The following is a 25,412-nucleotide window of genomic DNA, read 5'->3' on the forward strand; positions in this document are numbered from 1 at the left end:
ACTCAACCCTTTCTGTACACCTTGTCCTTGCAGTATATGTTTGAGTTGTGGGATTGAACTGTATGAATACATCACCTCATGTTTGCCTACCTAATAATATAGTTCTGCCAAGTAACCTATTCATTACTAGTTTTCAGTTTTCTTGGAAAATAATCAGCAGTAAATTAAAGTTCTGTTTGTTGACGTCACTAGCAGAGTATACAGTTTGTGTGGGATGTATATATTGAGGACGCATACAGCAGATTTCTCTATAACTTTAAAGCCAGCCATACAAATGTGACTAACATTGGCCAAAATGGCCGATTTCAGACAGTTTGACCAGAGATTCCCCTCCGTACAGTATTAGAATGTATGGGCTCCAATGAGCCGAAGTAAGTTATTCACAAAGTCGCTCAAGACTTTGTTGAATAAGTTCGGTAATTGATTATTACAGTGAAAAACCTTGGAACCGAACTCTGCTTCGGTTCCAAGGCACCACTCGGAACCAAAGCCGAATTCGGTTCCAAGTTTTGAAGTGGGTTTTCACTTCAAAACTTTATTGGGCAGACTGGATGGGCCAAATGGTTCTTATCTGCCGACACATTCTATGTTTCTATATTTCACTGTAATAATCAATTACTGAAGTTATTCAACGAAGTCTCGCGCAACTTCGTGAATAACTTACTTTGGCTCATCGGAGCCCATACATTCTAATACTGTACAGAGACGAATCTCCGTACAGTATTATAACAAATTTTTTTAGAGAAGCGGCTTCGGATGTAGCATCTGAAGCTCGCTTCGCTCATCTCTAGTGCCAATAACCTCACCTCTATAACATTTACACATCATAATAACCATTAAACACCAAATACTGAACACAAAACTACAAAATCATATCAAATATATACACACACTTTAATGTATATTGGGTTTGTACCTGTTTTTCAGGCCATTGGCTCCTGTCATACTCTTATATTGCCACAGGTCTTGTGCAGTAGATAACTGCTCCACATGTTATGGCCATAGGTAAAAGTTTAAAAGTTCCGTAAAAGGAAATGTGAAGCAACGGACTGAAGTGGTGACTTAAGGCTGAAGTACAAAATGCCTTTTTATTGGAGTAGTGTGGTTATTGCGAGAGGAATGTGCTTTCCCTGCTAACAATGGTGTAATTATCTGCAGTATCTTTATTGCTTCATCTAAGGGGCAATGACTGGAAAATCCCTAATCTATTGCATAACCAAAAGTAAACACACGTCTAATGGTAAAAGTTAGCAGCCGGGGCACTCCCCTTGCTTCTCTTGGCTTCTGACTTTTGGACATTTCTCAATTACTTTGAAAAGTTTAAAGTGAAACCACCACATTAACTGTGCTTCTTGGATTATGTATGCTTAGTGTATTTGTGCCATAAATAGGCCAATTTCCATTAACCAAATTAACATGTACATTCTATAATGGGAGCAGCGATAAGTGGTATCTTCTGGTGCCACTCTACACCAAGGGTAAACCGTAGGGTCAGAGGGGTTAAATCAACCTTTTACATTCCTAGTTTGGTTCATGCTCCTCTAATCACTAATAAGAACGTCAGCTGTTTCTGCCAAAGCTGTTGGTATCACCCCAACCAAAATCTTATTGTAGTAGTTTCAAAAATGGACTAAATAGTGCGCTTCTGCTATGACTAGGATCTTACTAGATTGAAATATGTACAAGGTTTTCATGGAGGTGGACGTCAACTTTTGTATTTCTGTAATAATGCATTGAAGATCACTGATTCACATTCAGAGTGCCCAAGATCATGTATTATAAAATGGAGCTTTAAGGGTATTTCTGCCACACAAAAAAATCTGTTCTGTAAATCTGAATGGTGTTGTTTCTGCAGGTAGGCACCTGTAAACTCAGAAATTCTTGCAACCCCTAACAGTTCATTATTTTGCTCATAAGGACCAATAAAAGTTTGCTACAAGGAAGCTGTTGCTTGTTTTACAGTCATCTGTACAAGCTGCGTTATGGACACCAAGTTTATGTATGTACAGTATATACCACATGCTACAAGGATATAAACCCTGTCCTCTCAGTGAATTCATTTCAACATAAATGCATGCCATCTACTTTATGTAACCGACCGTCAATGCTAATGTTACTGCTGCTGTTTTTGGGAGAACATTATGTTAAGCTACACAGTGATGAACAGACCTGCTGGTAAAGAATGAGAATGAACCTTGAGAAATGCCGTGTACACACCTAGGACTGAGATTTGTATTTACTGTATTCGCACTTGTGCCCATGGTTCTTTCAATCTAGTCACAAGTGTATGTTTACTTTCCAGCTGCCTGTACATTTCTTGGAAATATAAAGACGTATTCCCCAGAATTCACGGCTGGCTGTTACTATGACCTGCAAGACTTCTAGGCTGCTTGGATATCTTGAGGCTGAAGAATATTTCACCTAAACCAGTATGTACATTTTATTATAGCTGACCAATATCTTAAAAATAAAGAGAGTTCATAGATAATGTTTAGGAACAGATGGAATGTCAAAAGCAATTGTGTTTAGGACCACGTGGAGCTGGAGTATTTTATAAATGTTGCAGGTTATTTAAAAGGATGTTACGGCTGCCACTGCTCGACTCTCTGGTTCCAGGTTTCTGTGCTCCAATGGTGCAGACCCGTCTCCTTTTCTCGGCAGGCCCCAAAGCCAGGGTTGCTCTGTCCCTCCTAGTAGGCTTGTCTTCCTCTGCCCCTACAGTGCCCAGTCTCTCCGACTCCTAAAGGACTTGTGCGTGCACCCTAATCTGCTCCAGGCTATGACTGGCTACATCTTGGTACTTAAGGCACCTTCCCCTGTGCCTGAGCAATAAGTATCCTAGCTTTTTAGTATCCTGGGAAGGCTTGCTGTTTGTTTTCTACCCATGTACCAACTTTCTGCCTGTTTCCTAGATTGTGACTTTCCACTGCCTGACCTGACCTATGTCAGACCTCCTTATTGACCCTTCACTGCCAACCCTGACATTGGACTGATCACTGTGCTGCATGTACTCTGCCTGTCCCTGGCTACTATTTTGCCTGGCCTCTTGGTGCCATGCATTAGTGTCTCTTGACTCCAGTGGTCAGCTGTCAATCATACAGAGACTACTCCAGGAGCTAGCGGCCTAGTGGTTCCATTAGGAGCAGCTCAAATTCGAATCTGTTTCTTGACACTGTGTTTCCACACCCACTGCCGTAACAACTGCTAAAATAAGAATTAAAAATAAGTAAAGTGTTAGGCTGGGTCCACACCGCGTTTGGACATTACTTTTGTTGGAAATAAGACATTGTATACTTTTTTGCATATAGTTATATTTGAATAGGATGGGTGGATTGGAAACGAGATGAGGGTGGTATATTAAAGAATATGTTTTGTCCATATATTTTTTTTTTTGTTAGTGCTGTGCTAGGAGGAGCGTTTTTGGGTTTCTTTAATATTACTGCAAAGCATGATAATGTGCAATGGCATATGTATGGTATGCCTTTGTTCATTTTAGAAAGTTCTCTTACCAGGAATCTCTTACCAAGTTTAAGGCTACTTTCACACTCGCGTTTTGGGCGGATTCTTCATGGATCTGCAAAGACGGATCCGTTACAATCCGTCATGAATGGATCCGTTTGTATTATCTGTAACATAGCCCAGACGGATCCGTCATGAACTCCATTGAAAGTCAATGGGAGACGGATCAGTTTTCTATTGTGCCAGATTGTGTCCGAGAAAACAGATCAGTCACCATTGACTTACATTGTGTGCCAGGACGGATCTGTTTGGCTCAGTTTCGTCAAGCGGACAGAAAAACGGTGCAGACAGCGTTTTGGTGTCCGCCTCCAGAGCGGAATGGAGACTGATCGGAGGCAAACTGATGCATTCTGAGCGGACCCTTTTACATTCAGAATGCATTAGGGCAAAACTGATCCGTTTTGGACCGCTTGTGAGAGCCCATGACGGATCTCACAAACTGAAAGCCAAAACACGAGTGTGAAAGTAACCTATTGCTTCATGATCTGAGGCCATCATAATGTCATGGCAGGGACCCTGATTCCTCTCTGATTATAACTTAATGGATGTCTTGCTGTATCACATTTTATTTACCACAGCAAGATATAAGTGGTGGGTCCTTGTATACATAAGAGGCAAGCCCTTCTGCCATCTCCTTACTGATTGAAAACGTTCTCCCCATAGATGGGAAGAAAGCAGTCAATCTGCAGTGGGTAAACTGGGGGAGCCTGCTGCTCCTGAATATCAAGGGCTCGGCAGTGTATGAATGGCATAGAGATGACTCCTGCCTTGGTTTTTGCTCAGCCTGATAGAGTGTGAAGACTACAATTCAGCAAGACATCCACGAACTTATACATTGATGGAATCAGGGTCTCTGTCATTACACAACACTGCAAAACCATAATAAAAGGACGCTCACCACAGTTCCTTCTCTTAATGCAATGTGCCCTTGACGCGGCTCAGAAAGTTCCAGCAACCGCAGACCAACGGTCAGAAATCCAATTTCAAAAAGCCAAATCTGGAGCCTTATTTCCCAGTGGAGCAAAGGATGTTTAATTCTAACATGCCCCATTCCTCTCCCAACATCTGTCAGTGGACAGCTGGGCTACCTCCTGATTGTCTCCAGTTGTCAGGTTCCGCTCCCTTTTCTCTTCAGTTCATAGCTAGCTTTAGCTCTAGTCTGCTGATATTGACATAATTGATATATGATATTAAATGTAGCAATTATATAATTTTTGACAAATCAACAACCACTTTATAATGTATAATGACATGTATGCCTATATTTCAGATTGTCTGAGCATCTTTGGGATCATGGTTCTAATCCTGCTTTTTCCTATTTAGCTTTACACAGTGGTCCTGCTGTTATTGCACTGTAAATGAACACACTTGGAGATCTATTCTTAGAATTCACTTCTAGTAAATAAACCTTGAAGCTGCATTGGTCTTAAGTAATCCATGGGGTGGTGCACAAGTTGTAAGGTCTTCTGATGTTACAAGGCTTCTGTACTGGTCATGTACTGTCCATATATACCTTTTCTAGTTCTCCCAAACGATTGTGGGCAGTCTTATGTGGAGTCTCAATTCTCTTAAGCAGACCATGATACGTGACATTAAAGGATCTAGTAACGGGAGCTACATCTGTCCTGTAGTTTTATTTAAATGTTTTAATGCACTTGGTGAATAGTAAGGTTTATGCTTTTCTTTGTAGTAGAGCCAGTTGTATTTTACAGTTGAATCGGCTGTTAGTCATGTTACTGCGATATGACTGTGAAATGTGTAATACTAATACTGTGAGTCATGTATAATTCTGTTATGATATGGAACACAATAAGCTTTCCCAGGTGGAATTGTCATCTGCCGAGATAATAATATAACAGATTATGCATTACAAATGTGCTGCACAGAGACTTTCTTTTTGTTTTTAAATGATTATCTTTTTGGTTTTCATTTATATTGTCAGTAATAACTCAACCAAGTTCTTCTTGGAAGTCACTAGATTCTGTGGGAGAGATTTACTAATGAAAATGTGGCAAAAACTGACATACCTGGTTTGCACCATGTGTTTTAGACACATTTTTAATGACTTCAACAAGAGTGACCTATTTGGAATTGGGTGTTGGGTGAGCAATGCGCCAAAAAATGCACCAACATTTTGGTTCCAAATTCTGGAGTAAAGTAAGCCAACTAATAGGTCATATTGACTTAGACGAGGCAGTCTAAAGGTGCACCAGTTTTGTCATCCAGCATCAGCTACTGTAATAAATCTTGCACATTTTTTGTCTAGTCTAAAGGTGGCCATACACATTAGATAGAAGTTGGTTGATGGTTGAACAAATGTTGAAATATACATATTTTTGTGAATATTGGCAGTTACAATGGTTCGAACTGGTCATACCTCTGATGGAACCGGGCGAATATAAATGAAAATATGAAATGAAAATATTAAACACGGCCTACTTCTTTTCAGATAATATTCCGTCATTGTTCTGTTAAAACGATCTATCGTTTTTAATTTTCAGCCCATGAACATTTGTTTTTTAGTTGAAATCATCTATTTTTTATGTATATGGCCACCTTAAGTTTGTACTGTCTAAAATTAAACATCTGTATGTTTCATGTATTGGTATCAAGAAATATCTTATTGGCCACATATTAGAAAATAATTATGTCGTACAGAACAAATAAGCTCTCTGACCATTCTTTTAATGTCTCATTTGCCAGCTCCACTTCCTCTTGTTGTTGGGGTTCCACAGAGTTAAGTCCTAGGTCCTCTCTTCTTTTCTCTCTACACAGCCCCTATTGGACAGATTATCAGCAAATATGGTATTCAGTACCATCTCCATGCTGGCAACACCCACCTATATGCCTCATCCTATGACATCACTCGTGCGCTACAATAAAACCCCAGTGATTGTGCGCTGTCTCTAACATCTTGAAACATTGAAACACAGAACTATCTGTCTTTTCTTCATCTACAAACCTACCGGAGGACTGTTTCACACTGCTGGCAGAGTTCTCCGGAAGGCCCATCCTGAATAGAATCCCGGCAACCGGCCAGAATAAAAACGCATATGTGCATAGCAGTATTTGTCCGGCCAATTCTCTGCATATTGGCCGGATCTCCAAACGGAACAGCCTCCCAGATCTGTAAAAGCTAGTATGAAACTTTTAAAAACGTTGCAGCAATTTTTATTGATAATTTTGGGGCACAAAGCGTTTTCCTATCAGTTGTTCTTACTTCTGGTCACATAGTTTATGTATACACCTTGTCAGGTTACATTATGGTAACAGAAATGATCATTGCATACGAAGCTCATTCCACGTTTTTCTGGCACCATAGAATATCATATAACAATTGTCTGCTTAATGGGTTTAACCATTAATCCCTTTCACAGAAAACTAAATAACATTGTGAACTTAGAAAAGGTGACTCACTTATTTTAGGGAACAGCTCCCATTGGATAATTATGTGGTGGCAGCTCACCATTCAGCCTTTATCAACAATCCGTAAGCACTGTTGAAGGGAAATTGCTTTCTTTTTCCTCTGGATCGATGGGTCCCAAAAGTTAGACACCCCATAATTGGAATGTTATTGCACAGGTTACAACAGGCTATGTCTGTGCTGCGTTTTCAGAATATAGGCTGCCCCAAACAGCATATGTATTCAGCCGATGGATTTTTTAAATGTGATAACTACATTCATATTCAATTTCACTATGGTTTCAAAAACAGTTTTACGTGCCATTCTGCCATGTTGTTACATCGTCATGATTATTATAAGCTACAGGGAAACTCTTGAGAATCCCCTACAGCTTTAATTATCTCCTCACTTTACGGATGTTAAGGAAATATATAGACATAAGTCACTAGTGACAAAAATCTATTTTAGACCTATGGGTAGTAATTGAGTGTCAATGGCGTGCAAGCATTTGGTGCTTATTGCATTGTTTATTCAGTTTGTCAATGTTTTTGAAAATTGTGCAAATTTCTATTTTCTTTTCAACTTCTCCAAGAATAATTATCCCATGAGTTTATAATCTTAAAATGAATTGTTATTAGAATAATAAAGCTTGAAATATTTAAGTTTAACTAGGAAACCATTCTCCAGAACATCTGCACTATGGAAACAAACCCATTCATGATGCAGTTTAGCACCAGACGGCCTTTCGGAAGTACAAAATTAGCCAAGGAAACATTAAAAGTATTGATGTTTCCACTGATACGTTTACACAATCTTGACTGTAGTTATTGTGGGGACATTTGTTAACAGACTAAATACACAAAACTCACCAGAGCCTTCACAGATCAATTCTTGCATGGCTAAAACACAATGCATATGTGCCATTCAAATAAAACGTGTCTCGGTATTTGCGTAGAGTATGTTGGATAACCTCACTAGTTTGTTTTGTAGTGTTGCCTTTTTTTACTTCCTTCCTCATCTTTAGTGATATAGAACTGGCGCATATGATCCATTTTGTGCTCTGATGTTTTTGATAATGGAATTTATGACAGTACCACGCCTACAGAAAAACAGCAAGAATGCACCATTTCTTTAGTGTGGAGCACCAGACCTGCAGCGATCAGTGTTTAGCTGTATATGTTTCCTATTTAGGTCAGTAAGACCCACACCGGATTTCTCTGTCTGTCTCTGTATTTTGTATTTCATCAAATTCATTACCTATCCTCAGCATAAGTCATTAGATTTGTGGAGGTCCGACTCTCTGCATCCCTGTTGATCAACTGTTTGAAGGGGTTGTGGTGCTAGTGCCCGAGCTGCGTTCTCTTTAATGTTTACCTGCATGACTACACCTGTAGTGGTGGTGCAGTGTAATTTACAGCTGTTTGTCCCATTACAGTGAATGAGAGAGGATGTTGTAATTACCCTCCACCACCACTACAATGTAAACAGCGAAGAGAATGCAGCTCTTGCACTAGCATCACAGCCTCTTCAAACAGCTGATAGAGAGGGCTACTGAGAGTCAGACCCCACCGATCTGATATTGATGACCTATTCTAAGCATAGGTCATCAATATCATGAAACTGGACAGCCCCTTTAAGAGGTTTTAGCACTAAGAACTGTTCCTAGCAAACTATAAAAAATGTATGCTCTTTTCTAAGCTTACGGCTATGTGTTCAGACTACATCCACACAGCTTAAAAAACAAAGTCTCCAGTGCTTTATGATAATTACATCTGAAGTGTCTGCTTAGCCAATGCATGACTCTCAAGTGACTTTTGAACAAGTTGTAACCAGGCCCCATTTTGGTAGATTGAAGTGACAGCCACCTCCTTGGTTATGCAGATACCGCTCCAAATCTAGTTTGGTGCACATGCACCGTTCTGTCTTCATACACGTTCACACAGTGTGCAGTCTGACATTCAGCATAAACCATTCCTGTCTTCCAAGTAAGGGGACTGTTCTTTATAGTGTAACTTGTTTACTGGTAAAACAGGATTGTTTGGTAAAACTACAAGAATACAAATAGCAATTTATAAGTATAAAGTATAGATAGCATATACTATAACATTTGCATTAACACTGAAGCACATAGTAAAATGGCTGCCTGTACATAAGATTACATGTCTAGCTAACAGTAGTAACAACTCCCTGAGTAACAATTACAACTAGCTGAACAGCTCTGCATAACATATGTCCCTGAAAGAAAGGTAGACCTCTCACCAGATATGCTTTTACAAGGATGGTTGAGTTTGAGAAGGAGATATGCAAAAGAACAGCTCTGCTGTTGTGTCCTGGAGACTGGAGGCTTCTCTCTCCCAGGATGCTTTGCACTCCCACAATGCAGTGCACCACCCACAATGCAGTAGTCTTTGTAATAGGAAAAACAAAGTGTAATACAACTTAACACCTCTAGATAGTGCTATAACCACACTAACCACTTGAGAAATACCAAGACTCTGGCAGAATGAACTAGAATGATTTTCTAACCCTGCTGGGTAGAACAGGCACAATGGCCCTTAATTAAGTGAACTGCGTCAAGCGCATTATGACTTCCCTACTGTCGGCAGAGGTTTCATTTTTAAATTACTTATGTACCAAACTGCGTTTGGAGAGGCCTGTGGATGATGTAGGTGGTGTCATTTATGTCAATCAAAGATTTGCCAAGAATGCGATTCAGCGGGCACTTCAGCCCTAATTACCATGCAACACTGGAGTTTTTATAACTTTTCTAAGGTATGCGGCTGTATTCTGGACATACAGCCATACATTTAGGAACGCGGTTACACTTGTTACAGCGTAGTGGCAAGAAACAAAGGATCAGTCATGAAATAGTATACAATTGGTATAACGTTGCATGGTATTTTTTGCAATAAGAAATTAGAGGTTTCTTGTGGGCCTCAAACATGGTGTGAAAAGAACCTAAAAGGGTGTTTTTTAGAAATTAAATTTGTTGTTTCTGCCTAATGAAGACAATTGAACTGCCAGTGCAGATGCTTAAATTGTATATATACAATGATTTTACCACTTGCATATATAGCAATGGTTAGAGCAGGATGCATTCTAAAAAAGATAATGTGGATACAATGTCGAGCTTGGAAGTGAGGGCTTACACATTGTTTTCTTGCTAGCTTACAACATGAGAGGTTTAGCTCCATGGAAACGAGCAGGGATATTGCATTGAAAAATACAAATGAATGGATGCAAACTGATAGTTTGCTGTGCCCTTTCAGTAAAAATATAATGGCTACCAGAAAACTGTTCATGCCTATGCACTTTGCGGTAATATATTTTTGCCTTGGTCTGCATACATGTGTGAATTCACTGTGTGAATCAAATTATGCTGCATTTCTGTTTTCATATTCTAAAACATTGTGCATAAATAATTTAAAGGTGTTGTCCAAGTTATTCTTATTGATGGCCTAGCCTCAGGATAGGTCATCAATATCAGATCGGTGGGGGTCTGACACCCCCGCCTATCAGCTGGTTGAAGAGAAGGCTGCCTGCCGTGCCAGCGCAGCCTTCCCTTCATTGTTTACCTGCTCACCATCGCAACAGTGGCGGTGAGGAGGTGTAATTACAAAAAGCCATCTCATTCACTTGTATGGGGCGGCTCCTTCCTATACACTTATTTAAGAACGAGCCGCCCCATTGAAATGAATGGAATGGCTTCTTGTAATTACACCTACTCAGCGCTGCGATATTGAAGAGAAGAGCCTTCTCTTCAACCAGCTGATCGGCGGGGGTCATCTGATATCGATGACCTATCCTGAGGATAGGTAATCAGCAAAAATAACGTGGACAACCCCTTTAATATGCTGTTGTTTTTATCGTTATTTCTTTTTGATGTGTATTTATGGTCCTCTCGTTAATTCCTGGTTACTATTACATATTTAAATCACATGCGTATAAACCTTAAAGAGGTTGTCCGACCCCTACAGCAATTTTCATTACGATCCACCAAAGAAAAAAAAGGCCACTTAACTGGTTCACCAACACTAAGCTCCAGTGCTGAGGGCCCTGACTCTATTGATTCCAATCCAAGGTGGAGTAGGTAAGTGGCTTTTTTCTTTAGGTTGAGCACTTTTAGGGACATACATAAAATTGCATGGGGATGGGGGAGGGTGTCATAAAACCCCTTTAGGATACCAGCTTAAATCGAGTTACATGTGAGATTATAGCCAAGGTCAGCATTTACAGTAAATCAGTCTTCAATTGCTTGCCCTGGTGTCACAGAAAATCCACAGGGTGTTCCCAAAAATAACGAGAATTCTGAGTATTTGAAAAGCCACAATAGTCTTGTTTTTCCACCTGTACTTGTTAGGGTACTTTCACACTAGCGTTATTCTTTTCCGGCATTGAGTTCCGTCCTAGGGGCTCAATACCGGAAAAGAACTGATCACTTTTATCCTAATGCATTCTGAATGGAGAGCAATCCGTTCAGGATGCATCAGGATGTCTTCAGTTCAGTCTTTTTGCCTTTTCAGGACAGAGATAATACTGCAGCATGCTGCGGTTTTATCTCCGTAAAAAATTCCAGAACACTTGCCGGAATGCCGGATCTGGCATTTTTTCCCCATTGAAATACATTAATGCCGGATCCGGCCCCAAGTGCTCAGACCACCAAAAAATGTGAAAAAGATAAATACTGGATCCGTTTTTCCGGATGACACCGGAGAGACGGATCCGGCATTTCAATGCATTTGTCAGACGGATCAGGATACAAAAAATAGTAAGCACTGTAATATGCCATAAGTATGCCCCACAGAATCCACTAGTTAAATTATAATGTCCGGACCCGTGAAAGGTCCTCTTTAAAGGGTAACTGTCATGTTTTCATCAAAAAATCTATTTTAGCATATGTTACTGCTGCAGCAGCATTGTGCATAAAGCAATCTTTAGTTTCTTCACATACCACTGTTTTCCTTGAGTTTTTCTCTTAGTTACGGCTGTTTAAACATTTACAATATGAGGACCTTCTCAAGATGTCTCCTCTGCCAGTTCTCTGAGGCCGAAACTGCATTCCCTCAGGTCACATACACACTTGTTGTAGCCAGCAGCTCCCTGCCAGCCAATCAGATTAGATTACCGAGAGACACGCCTCCTCACTCTGAAGCCTAATGCAGGCATGCAGTGTGAAGATCCGCCCCTCCGTCTTCCCGTCTTCTTAGCCAGAGACAGATGAGTCATAGCAACTGTCTTTTAAGGGAGCAGTGGTAAGGGACAGAGGATATTAATGAAACCTGGTATTATAAGGTAATTACAGATCCTTTGACCATCATTGACAGACTAAGGGTCCATTCACACATCCGTGTGTGTTTTGCGGATCCACAGATCAGCGGATCCTCAAAACACGGACACCTGCAATGTGCGTTCCGCACATCGCCGGCACTTATTAGAAAATGACTATTCTTGTCCGCTATCTATCGGTTGATGAAAGGAGGAGACATAGGCGGTGCTGGGCTCCTTCACAGGCTGGCGTGGCTGGGCACGGCTGGGCACAAGGAAGGTTAGTCACCTGAGGTAGGCGGATCGAATGAAAGGGAGGGCGGCGATTTCAGCTCAGAAGGCGGCGCTGGGCACCTAAACGAGATGGCTGCAGCCGGGCACCTTTCACCATGAGACGTCCCCTTGGACACATTTTGAAGTGATTGACAGGTGATATAGACCTCTTTTTTATGAATATAGAGCCACAGGGGCATTTGATAAACTCACTTTAGGATTCAGTGTTTTACAAGGGACATCGCCATATGTTTAGCTTATAGGGCTCATTTCTGATGACAGAATCCATTTAACCTCTATATCTGACATTAAGGCCTCTTTCACACTTGCGTTGTCCGGATCCGTCGTGCACTCCATTTGCCGGAGGTGCCCGCCGGATCCGTAACACCGCAAGTGAACTGAAAGCATTTGAAGACGGATCCGTCTTCAAAATGTGTTCAGTGTTACTATGGCACCCAGGATGCTATTAAAGTCCTGGCTGCCATAGTAGTAGTGGGGAGCAGTATACTTACCGTCCGTGCGGCTCCCGGAGCGCTCCAGAATGACGTCAGAGCGCCCCATGCGCATGGATGACGTGATCCATGCGATCACGTCACCCATGCGCGTGGGGCGCCCTGACGTCACTCTGAAGCGCCCCGGGAGCCGCACGGACGGTAAGTATACTGCTCCCCCGCTCCCCACTACACTTTACCATGGCAAAGAGGACTTTAGCTTTTTCTGAATGGTTACCATGGCTGCCGGGACGCTAAATTCCGGATCCGGCATTAATTCCGGATCCAGCCTTGCGGCAAGTGTTCAGGATTTTTGACCGGAGCAAAAAGCGCAGCATGCTGCAGTATTTTCTCCGGCCAAAAAACGTTCCGTTCCGGAACTGAAGACATCCTGATGCATCCTGAACGGATTTCTCTCCATTCAGAATGCATGGGGATAATCCTGATCAGGATTCTTCCGGCATAGAGCCCCGACGACGGAACTCTATGCCGGAACAAAACAACGCAGGTGTGAAAGAGCCCTTTAGTCATTTATCATGTTTTCTGTAATATAAGGCGTACAAAAACTCCAACCTACTCGTTCACCCCCATACTAATTTATTACATGTATTATTTGGTAAGCAATGTTAAAGGGGTTGTACAAGTAGTATATATTGATGACCTATCCTCACGACGACCGGCACCCCCACCGATCAGCTGTTTGAAGAGGAGGTGACGCTCCTTGCCTGCAATCTCGGAAGTGCAGTGTAATTACACGTACCTGCTCCATTCACCTGAATGAAGAGAGTACTTGTAATTACACTGTGTTGCAGCTACAAGGGAGATGACATGCAATGTAATGAAAAGGAAGCAGCGCCGCATAGAGCGCCAACTCCTCTTCAAAGAGCTGAATGACGGGGGTGCAAAGTGTTGGACCCTCGCTGATCAGATATTGATGATGTATCCTGAGGGTAGGTCATCAATATATAATGCTTGCACAGCCCCTTTAACTTACTAATAGCCATGAAGAGTTTTAGGATTTTCCCTTTAGAGCGGTGAATATTTCCTGCATTTATTTCTGAAAGTGATTATTGTATTACATTAGCATTCATTTTTTACATAGTTTGGATTAACAGTTCAGTTGAAATCCAAATATATATTCAGTGATATAAATATATGAACAGCTGTTTTTCAGACAAGTTATCTTTTCCTGACCACATATTTCTGGAAAGAAAAGAGCAGAAAGTAGTGATTAAAACCATGACACAGGGAAAGTGGAGGCCTAGGTGTAAAATCAACCAAAGTCTTCTCTGTTGAAGTCTTACAACTTTATCACCCTGCCACAACTCTCCAGCTACTCGCCATACAGATGAACAGAAGTACCTCTGTAACAGGAGACAAGGGAGCTAGTGTTCCTCAGACAAGGATGCTCTTCCACTGCATGTCACCTGGATCACTTACAAAAACCTCAGCTTGCTAACAACATCAACAGCCCAAAGAGTAAGAAGAAAAAGTCCTGCTAGTTTTGTGGGGTGTGGACTGAGTGAGGAGCATGGGGCCCATATTTTTCTAGCTAAATTTTTCTTTGCTTCGAGATACCTATTTATGATAATCTATATTTAAAAGTACTTAAAATATTTACCAAAATGTAAATGGATCAGTTAGCTTGAAAAAGTCAGTGCCCATTATAGTCCGTCTTATGTTGCTACTCAGAGTTTCTTCTCAGATAAGCAATACAAGTTAATGAGGGTGGAGTATTGTTTGACTTGCCAAATGTGAAGAGTCAAGAAGAAATGAAGGCTGAGAAAATGAGTACATTGTAGTGTCATACCAGCAGGTGAACGATTAGGAAATTTTAATAGACTACTTTTCTTTTTTTACTTTTTAAAGACTAGCATTGTTTCTAGAGCAGTAGAAGCAGTTCTTCTTGCCATCCAGAGTTTCCATCAGTAGGTCTGACTGCTCTTATCCTTACTGCATCAAAGCATCCCACACCCTTTAATAAGTTAATGTGCTCCATTGGTGATGTTTGGATCAGTCAGACCAGTCATGGCTGGGTGAACATGGTCTAATAGGGGTCAACATAAAAATAATGTTTTTGTTTTTTTATTAGACACTTTAGATAAATGAGGCCAATGTCCTTATTATGCAGGAAGCAAGGGTGCAGAAGGTAAGATGTGTTTTCAAGGTTACAGAAGTAACAGCTTGACCTCTGCCCTTTCCTTCCTCACTCAAGCATGGTAAGGACAACTAGGGAGTTTTGGAAGCCATGTTGCCATTTAGAATATACACTCACTCAACTTTTTTTTTGGAACTCCCATAAATGGAGAGCATACTGTGCATGTGTGGTTTACTCTACTTGACTTCGGGAGGCCTTGTTCTGTACATAGGATTGAATGCCAGAGGTGGAACCTGTACCTATTTGACATTGATGGCATATCCTAGCGATACTCCATCAATGTCCTAGATGGGCTAACCCCTTTAAGATTACCAATAAATGAGTATTCAGCATTCTACAAAAACACTCAGGAACACATAAATGAAGGATGACATACTCTTGAGCCTCAATGTTTTCCACTAACAGCAACAAATGTAATTGCTTGAATAAATTAGACAAATATAACTTATTTATATGGATTTATCCTAAATACATGTACTTTACATTACAAGTTAATAAACAGATCCCTAATTGAATTCTTTATTCTCAACTTAAAGGGGCATTCCAGTAGAATAAAAAAGATTTCCCACAGGCTGCAAATTCTGTAATAAAATAATAGAGGTTATGCTTAGTCATTCACCCTCTTCAAGGATGACCCAAGGATCAGCCAGTGTTTGACTGAGCGACGTTCACATCAATTTTCTGCTGTGTTGAGACAGAAGCAGGAATTGAAGTGCACCATTGGAATGGCAGTGGTGGGGGATAGGTCAGGCCAGTATACAGGCATTATCATCACACTGTCCCCAATGGAGCTCACAATCTAATTTACCTATTAGTACAGTATGTCGTTGGAGTGTGGGAGGAAACCAGAGTACCCAGAGGAAACCCACGCAAACATAGGGAGGACATACAATCTCCATGCAGATGCTGTCCTGTCAGATCCGAACCTAGAACCCCAGCGCTGCAAGGCACCAGTGCCAACCAGTGAGCCGCCCATATTTGTTTAAAGCATTTACAGCCCACGGAAAAGCTTATTTGTTTCCTCTGGAATGCCCCTTTAAGGAGATACAAGGGGGAATTCATCGTTCCCTTTGCTCTTAAAAAAAAAAAAACTGGCGCGAAAATGTTCTTTTGATACTAAATATTTGAAACCTTATGTTGTGAAAATTGTGACTTTTTGATTTTACACCACTCTTGCTATTTTAAAAAGTGAATGGGAAAGTGGCCATGGGTTAGTAGCTGTAAGACAAATTTATCAAATGTGTAAAAATTAGCCACAAACTCATTACAGATTTATTAAACAGTGTGCACCGTTTGATAAATAAGGCGCAAACTACAAATTCATTCTCGTGCATACAGTATACCTTTATGAAAGCAGTGACATAATACCATCGTGTTTTACGTCTCTTACATGTTGATGCTTATACATCTTCTTAATCCTAGTAGACACAATATTGGTAGCCGTCTACTGAATTTACCTACAGACACCTTCAATTTCTTATACAACTGATATGGGTAGGGGTGCCTGAGGACAGCTTTGACAAGTGCCGCAGCAGACTGACAGAACATGTGCAAGAAACAGAAATGTGAATGTATTTCTTGGTCCTGGAGCTAAAAATAATTAGCGCTTGTATTTTTAGCTTGACAAGAAAAGCAAAAACACAGTTTGTCTGCGGCCTCATGGGCACAGGCTCCTTCCTGCCTGCATAACTAGCTGGATTTATGGATGTGTTTGTTTTATCTTCAAACCTTGCGCAATCATTATACAGCGGCGATACAGTAGTGCAACATATAAATTTGGTTTATTGATGTAGGACTGAAGTGAAAGATTCTGCTATTCAGCCATTTCTACCTTTTTGGAACGCCATATTCTGCGTTTCAACACTGAAGCAAGAATCCGCAGGACAGAGGAGTAATTCTTAACCTGAAAAAAAAAAAAATCACAGTGTCCTAATCTGTTCATCAATAAAGAGTAGTCCTCCAAATTACCTTATTCTTAGGATGCTGGATAATAAATGGGAAACTCACAGCAGAAATGATGACTCCTAGATACTATGTAATTAGTATGCTATACCGAACCTCATTACTTATATTAAATAATAAAACATTAGCATACAAAATCTCATCTGTTTGTAGGTATCTCAAGACTTTTCATGCAATTGCATAATTACTAACATGCAATAATACATTATTACTGCTATTGCTTGCATATAGGCCACACTCACAGTACTTCTTTTCATTGGAGTAACTATTATTTCTACTGGTTTGATGTCACAGTGTCCTGTGTGGCCATGTGCAGTATGGGGAAAAAGAGAAGGGGCTACAATATATTAGCATCCAGTTTTCACACGACCATGTCCAATTTCCCATCTGCAAAAAAACGGATGACTTTTATGTGCTGTCTATTTCTACCTCCTTCTCGAATGGGGTATTCTGATCCTTAAAGAAGGGAAGTATGGGACGTGCAGCGAGTTTCTCAAACCAGGCACACATATCCGCTAAAAAATAGATATGTTAATAGCCCAGTTGACTTGCAGTTGACAAACGGACGGCACACAAAAAAGAATGGGCATGTGAATAAGCCAAATAATGGGGCCATTATTGTACAATCTTCTTAACCCTATTGGCAGCTAGATCCAGCCCTTGTTGTGGTATAGTTTATCCCCCATTATTGCAACATTGGATACTTGCTATTGTGCTGTTGGTTGTAAAATGTGTATTGCATTGTATCATTATATATAGCAGGGATCAGCAACCTCCGGCACTCTAGCTGCTCTGAAACTACAACTCACTCAATCCTTTCACTTCTATGGGAGTTACAAGAACACCCAAGTAAGTGTGCCTTCTGGGAGTTGTAGTTGCACAGCAGCTGGAGTGACGAAGATTGCTGATCCCTGATCTATAGGTACACTATAGGTATGTTTTAAAGAGATTGTCCGGGTTCAGAGCTGAACCCTTGACATATGCCCTTCTTCCCCCACTTAGCCCCTCTGAAATGAGCATTGGAGCATTTCATGCTGCGATACTCTCCTTTGCCCTGCGCTGAATCGCACTTTTTTGTTTTCATTTTTACACTGCTTGGCGGAGGCTTCTGCCTAGCAGTCTTCCCGGTGACTTCACCGGCACTAATGGGTGGAAGCCTCTGCCTAGATTACCCATTGAGATCCCGGTACGTCACCGGATCTCCAGAAAAAGCCCTTGCCGATTGTGCGATTTAGCATAGGGCAAGGGAGAGCATCGGAGCATGAAATGCTCCAATGCTCGTCTCAGAGAGGCTGAGTGGAGGAAGAAGGGGATATGTCTACTGTAGATTCAGCTCTGAACCTGGACAACCCCTTGGAGCAACCTTTTTGTGTTTCTCCCATATAAATTGATAAGATTAAGTCATTTTGCAATAATTTTTTATTAGATTTAATGTATACAGCTTCTATTTAGACCTATCTATAGCCAAGTAAACAGACAAGAAGTAAAGCCTGCTGGGTCGGATACTGCAGTCATATTTTGTGCCATCTGATCCCCAGTTCTTGCTGACTACAATTTTAGACTTTGTAGACATAAGTCTGTGTAGTAGTTGCAAACACACATTGGCAGGATTTTTTTCTGAAATATTAGAAAAATTGTTAATTTGATTTTATGTAATTATAAATAGATAATAAAATATGTACTGGTTGTAAAGATTCATGTACCTTTTAATGTTACCTACCATTCTGATCATGAGTAATTTTTTTTGTTTTACAATAGATATAATGTACGGTATATGAACTGTACAGATTGTCACATGATCAAGATGGAAAAACGAGTACCGGTAGTAATGTTTATATCTCTGTTATGTTACCTAGGCAAGGTGCTGCTTTGCACAAATCCCATGGGCCAGAAAATTCTTGCTGGCAGCAGGGAAACTAGAATAGCTCGCTGTACCTGTTTTCTTCCCAGCTCATCAATTTTTTTATGTTTTGTATTTTTAAAGTATATTGTTTTAGATTGTCTTAACACTAACTACTACCTGCCATTTCTAGATATTTTGAGTTAATAAATAAATGTGCACGTACAGATAAAGATGGTATTAAGACATGTGTGATGTTGTATATGGCCTGGACCACAAATTGAGACTGTTGTAAAGAGGGTATTCATGGTATTTGTTATTGATGGCCTATTCTTTCTATAGGCCAGAAATAATTGACCAGCTGAGGTCAATACCCCATACTCACCGATCAGCTGTTTCAGTGTAGCCCTGAAGCTGTAAGTTGGCTCCAGAAATACACAGCTCCATCCACTCTATCGGTTTCGATACCATAAAAAAGTATTGCGATACTCGATACCAGGTGAAAAAATAAACCAAAAAAGCCATGTGCATTCCGCATTTTAAAAAATGGCGAATCGAGTTTTTATTTATTTTTTTCTGTTCCGGCGTTCAGCATTATTTAATACAGAATGCTAAGTAAAATGTCCCTTGAAGTAAAAAAATTATAAAAAAGTTACTCACCTCATCCACTTGATTGTGCAGCCGTTATTGTCTTCTTTCTTCTTCTTGCAGGACTTGCAATAGGACCTGCGCTGACGTCATCTTGGTAAGCGCGGTGACGTCAGCGCAGGTCTTGCTGAATGAAGATAGAAGCATCTTCAGAACACCGAACCCAAACTCGAACTTCAGTGAAGAAGTCCGGGTTTGGGTCTTGGTACCACATTCAGTTTTTTATCACGCACGTGCAAAACACATTAAAACGCTTTGCACTCGCGTGGAAAAAAAATGAACAACTCAATCGCAGACAAAACTGACTGAAATGCACCCGCAACACATCCGGACCTCTTCCGCGACACCCGTGTGAAAGGGGCCTTAGTTTTCACTGAGCTATTAAGTGGACACTAGCTAACTTGCCTCCCAGCAGTCCGGGATCCATCGAGACAGTCTTGGGGGTGTCTGTATGTCCTGCTTGCACCACCCTGCCATGGCACTCGGTCACTGGCTGGGACTCTGTGGCGCTTTCTTCCTCTGGCTCACTCACCTCCCTGCTATTGGCCCCTGCAGTGCTGCTATTATGTCTCTCACACTCTGCGCACAGAGAGAAGAAGAGAGCCTGCTCCCTTATCTATGACACACACAGAAGCATTATTGAGGACATTATACGTTAGTACTGAGCACGGTAGCTGTGAATAAAGCACCAGGATGAGGCACAAAACCTAATATTGCTGCAGCCTCTCTGTTTTTGTCTCTGCTTCTCTCACTCTCTACTACTTCCTCTTTCTGTAGACGTCTATGGGGAGCATGTATTGTCTGTCAGTGAGGTGAAAATCTATCTCATCTCTCAAAGTGGAATTCAGCAGTTTAGGAAGGACTGGGGCAGGAGGCTAGGAGCCTGATAAGTGGAGAAAGAGGAATTTTTCTCTATATAAATATATATTACAATGTTTGTTATATTCACTTGTACTATAGATTTATACAGGGGGTTTTCCAAGATTTCCTCTCTATCCTCTGTTATTTTGGTGCCAGATAACACGGCACCTCCAGATGTCTTGTGAAGTCCATGCTTCAACAGGTCAAAGCTGTTTTAGTGGCACAAGATGGACCTACACAGAACAAAAGCAGTTATTCAGCGCTTGTTCAAATTGTTCTTCTTTATCTCAGCTTACATTAAAATTAAACAGTCCATATTGCATTTGGTTAAACAACCTTACTCATGACATGCATGCAGTAGTTCCTGAAAATGCTTTTAGGATTGTAATCACTTAAAGAGGACCTTTCACCGCTCCTGACATGTTTGTTTTAATAGCTCCATGCATTCCCCATGTAATAACAATTCTGGAGCATCTATTCTTATGTCTGTATGTTGGGCCATTCCTTTATTATTTGCACTAGAAGTTATGAATTATTGCTATTAGCCTGCAGTAATGGTACAGAGGGGAGGTAACCAGTTGGGGGTGTGTACCTGCCCAGTCTGACAATGGCAGCACTGATTGGATAGAGGGAGACTGAGCAAGTACACCCCCCCAACTTGTTACCTCCCCTCTGTACCCTTACTGCAGACTGCTAGTAATTATTCATAACTTCTTGTGCAAATAATAGAGGAATGGCACAGCATACAGACATAAGAATAGAGGCTCCAGAATTGTTAGTACGTGGGGAATGCACGAAGATATTAAAACAGACATGTCAGGAGCGGTGAAAGGTCCTCTTTAATAAGGACTCAGGCACACAGTCATTTTGTGGCTCTGTAAAGCCCTAAGATGTACAGAGCTATGATACATCATCCATAGAACTTGACAGGGCCCACGGTACCTCCATGTGCCTCAATTGGTTTTTGGCTTGGCTTTAAAAGGGCCATCTGTGGACGAAACGTTGCCATTTTTAATAAAGACCTAAATAAAATTATTTTATTGGCATCTCCTGTGCCCACTGTACACTAGTATTAATTTCATGGTTGATGGAATGCAGACCCATGTGAAGCATGGAGTAGTTGGGAGTATTGTAGGGAAATTACACTGTGTATTGTTCCTCCAGTTTTATTTGGAAGCATACAAAGATGTTTTTTTTCTGTTGAGATTAGATAGAATAATCATTGTGTGCTCCATTGGATATTGTATTACAGAACAATCATTTCCTATGTGGTTCGGAGCTGTAGGGGATAGTAATAACTGAGCCATATGTATGATGCCTCAGAGGGAATCTGTTAATAGAAGGGCAATGGTAAAATAATCAGATTCCATGCAGTCATATAAACCAAGTTGATTGGCCACAAACTGAGCCAATAGCTTGCATTTTGTTGAACTTACAAGCCTGCGGTGTGGATATTATTCCCACTGCAGTCTCATTCCGTTATTTAAAGTGGATCTATCACTACAATATGCTGCCATGTTTAAATAGTTATTCACATCTCTAAGATAAGCCATCAGTTTGTGACTGGTGAGGTCCATCCGATGAGACCCCCACCAATCCTCAGTATGACGGAGCCATAGCACTGGTTTAGCACTACCACCCACTCAAAGTTTTCCCTGCACCTGTGAAGGGATAAACAGTGGAACCGCCACGCTAAACCCGCACTGTGGTCCTTCCATTCTCAGGCTCTGTGAGGGTCCAAAGGTTGGATGCTCGCTGATCACATAGTGATGGCATATCCTAGTAAACACGAGTTATAGTACTTTATGAGATCATGTATGCCTGTAATGGCAGCATATTCTAATAACAGGTATGCTAGGCTTTTTAACCCTATACAATATATGAAGTAGCTATTCTCCAAATAATTGTGGGTGATATTGGACCTAATTACTCCGTCATAATTTTATTTCCTTTTGTAATCTGATAAAACATTTTACTGTGCTTTGAATGGATGCAATGCCTGTAAAGCACTCATTGGCTTTATTTTCTCTTTTGGAAGATTATAGTGCGCTTTGCCTTATTGTTGTGTGTTTTATGCTTTTTCAATGTGACTTTTGTAATAAATAACCTTTATTTGAATAAAGTAATTTCATTAAGTAGATGGTAGAATGAATAGAGCAGGCTTCGTCTTTAAAATGCAGCAAGGCACATTATATGTTGTGGTATTTCCGTCTAATTCTGTTTATTGCTGTATTTTGGCTGTGTGTAGATTGCAGAAGAGCTGCTATGTTTGTCGAGCTCTAGTCCGCACTGCTCACATACAGCATATCTAAATGTGTCTGTTGAAGAATCCCTGTGGGGGCCCTGCAGCTATTTTTAAGCCTGGATATGCGTCATCAGTGGGTATTTTCTCTAGTGACTGGCTGACATCAGTAGGTCTCCTCCTGCACCCTGTATCAGTGATTGATGGGAGTCTCGGCTGCACTTTACATGGTTTTGTTTTGTTTTTTTCTCCTCTCATGGGAATGAATAACAAGAATTTCAAGTCTGTTGCATTTATTGAATGGCTGGAGACACAAGATTGCAATGCAAGAAAATGCAGATAGTAGTGATTCATTTCTTTCTGGCAGCGGATGTGTGGACTCAGTGGGGAGAGAATAGCAAGACGGACCGCGAGCTCAAATTGTGCCAGTCAAATGTTAAAAGGCTTTGATTTCCCTTCTGTTCGGTGTGTGACGGATATAAAATCAGCATTATATTGAAATTTCCTGTAGCTGAAGTGGGCTGCTGGAAGACTCAGTGTCTCTTTCTATGACCTTGGGTAAGTCTGCCTACTTTCATCCTGGATGTTAACCGTTTCAATGTATGCAGTGCTGCTCAGAATCCTCTACTAGCGTTACATTACATATTAGAAGTGCCAATAAGTTTTATATATATATATTAGATTTGTACTAAATCACTGTGCGGTTCTCCTTGGTATTGTAAAGCCGCGTACGTGAATTGGCCTTGTACGTAATAAATGTACAGCTAACAGGCTGTGATCGGAAATTAGTGGCACAGTATGGCTCTAGCCGGAGCTGTACCACAGAGGCCTGTGCTTCTGTGTAATGCCTTACACATGGCACTGTGCCTGGAAAGCCTGTTTTGATTTGTCCTATGATTCACAAGACCCCTGAGAGATGTCGGCATCAAAAGGACCTACCAGTAGTTATTCCGTTACAAGGGTGAAGCACTTACTTTACCCATATACATCCAATTAAAAGCAATGTGAAAAGCCTTTCCTGGGTGGTTGCACTATAGTGTTAATAGTATAGTATTAACGCTGTGTCGCATAGTAATATAAAACAATATATGTATTCACTGCACATATATACGTGCTGCCATACATATAACAGGAAAGGAATCGTGCTGTGGATTGTGACTTTAGATGTAGCAGAGTTGCACTTGCATCGTGTCTTGTGATAACTCTGCAGTAGTTTTGCCTGCAGCCTAGCAAAGCTCTCGGTCGTCCCACATAGGGGCACATAATGGATTCTCAAGAAGCTTTTAAACTGTCTTTGTGCGGTATATCTGCAGAAAATCAAACAGGGAAAAAATAGAACCGTTCTAAATCGAACCACTCACCCCATAACGGTAATCTTTATCCTAAAAGGAGATTGGAGAGCTGCGCTTGGCACTTTATTTTGTAACTAAATGTTGCAAAATATTAAAAGTAGAAGTGAATCCCTTACTTAATTAGTTTAAAAAAAAATCTCCTAATTGTACAGACGTAGCAGAGCTGAATTTGGCATTTAAAGGGGTTTCAATCTTCGGGGGTCTTTTCCGGCAGACTACCCCACATGGCCGGACCTGTGAGAGAAGCATACTTACCTGCCCCCTGCCGATGGGTTCCAGCTCCTTCACTTCCCCACAGTGCTCCAGTAACTAGCCGCAGTGGCTGATGCATCCCCTTTACGTCTTATCAGTGGTGTAAGAGGAAAGCATCTTCAGTGATTGGCTGCAGCGGCTGTCAAACCGCCACTTAGGGGGCTATATGGCCACTTAGGGGGAGTCGCCCCGGAAATGGAAAACCCCTTTAACATTTTCAGGCTACATTGTTTGCGGTTTGTGATAACCACAGACAATGTAAAGTTTTGCCAAATGAAAAACTCCACTTTGTCACTTCTGTCAAACACACAGTTGCAGCTCTAACCGGATCAATCTGCCGCTGCAGTGTATGTGCTATCATCGCAGGTGATGACGTTAACGCAGAACTGTCTGCATGATTAATAGCGTAAACTGTAGCGTTAATAATCTCGGCAAATTTAAGAGAAAGGATCAGAAAATGTGTGCGGCCTTAGCTTGAGGCAATAATTCCATACACTTAGTTTTATTGCAGTTCTAATTGTTATATTAGGGCATCATTAAAATAATTGTTTAGTTCTAGGATCATTAGGACTGCATGTCTGTTAAATGTATGACATCCATAATCCACTTGTAATTGTGGTGCAGCTTGTGTATTCTTATTCCTTGTGTCACACTGTGTTAGAGCATTTCCTAAAATGCACTTTTCCAGTATTGGAATCTCTTCCTGCTCCATCCTTCCTCTATTCTCACAATGTTCCCACCTGTTCATTGGCAGCTACGTGCTGTTTTAGGACAGCCTGTGTGGGCAGGTCCAATAGACCAGTGCTCCTAAGTAGCTACAGTAATCAGTCATCATGTAAGTATTTAAATATGACAATGGTTTCCTTTGCTCTCTTTTTCTTTTCCAATTTAATTTTATATTATACCGTAATAAGGTTCTGAATGATCTTGTTCCTGTGTAATGCAAGCTATCTGAGACAAAGCTTTGCATCATTACTTTATATTTACATTGGGGTAAATGTGCTCAGAAAAAAATAAATGTTTTAGGGCTCATGTACATGACCGTATTTTTCAATTTTTATAACAGACAGCACACACCCATTAATTTCTTTGGGGCCATACACACTTATCCATTCATTTTTATGGGCCATGCACACTGACCCATTC

General features: G+C 40.9%; 1 protein-coding gene across 6 annotated transcripts in view; it reads left to right on the top strand.

Moving 5' to 3' along the window:
* The window catches only part of HIVEP2 (HIVEP zinc finger 2), a 216,231-nt gene that overhangs the window by 60,975 nt on the left and 129,844 nt on the right, over positions 1–25,412 (top strand). For 5 of the 6 annotated variants that reach the window (XM_040429257.1, XM_040429252.1, XM_040429253.1 and 2 more), the window contains one exon: positions 2,303–2,429. The gene's annotated coding sequence lies outside the window, so the exon portion shown is untranslated. Of the gene's footprint in view, positions 1–2,302; positions 2,430–22,874; positions 23,221–25,412 lie in introns of those variants that run through there. The other variant, XM_040429258.1, reaches the window with a different exon arrangement.

Source organism: Bufo bufo, chromosome 4 (assembly GCF_905171765.1).
Source record: "Bufo bufo chromosome 4, aBufBuf1.1, whole genome shotgun sequence".
NCBI classification, from domain to species: Eukaryota; Metazoa; Chordata; class Amphibia; order Anura; family Bufonidae; genus Bufo; species Bufo bufo.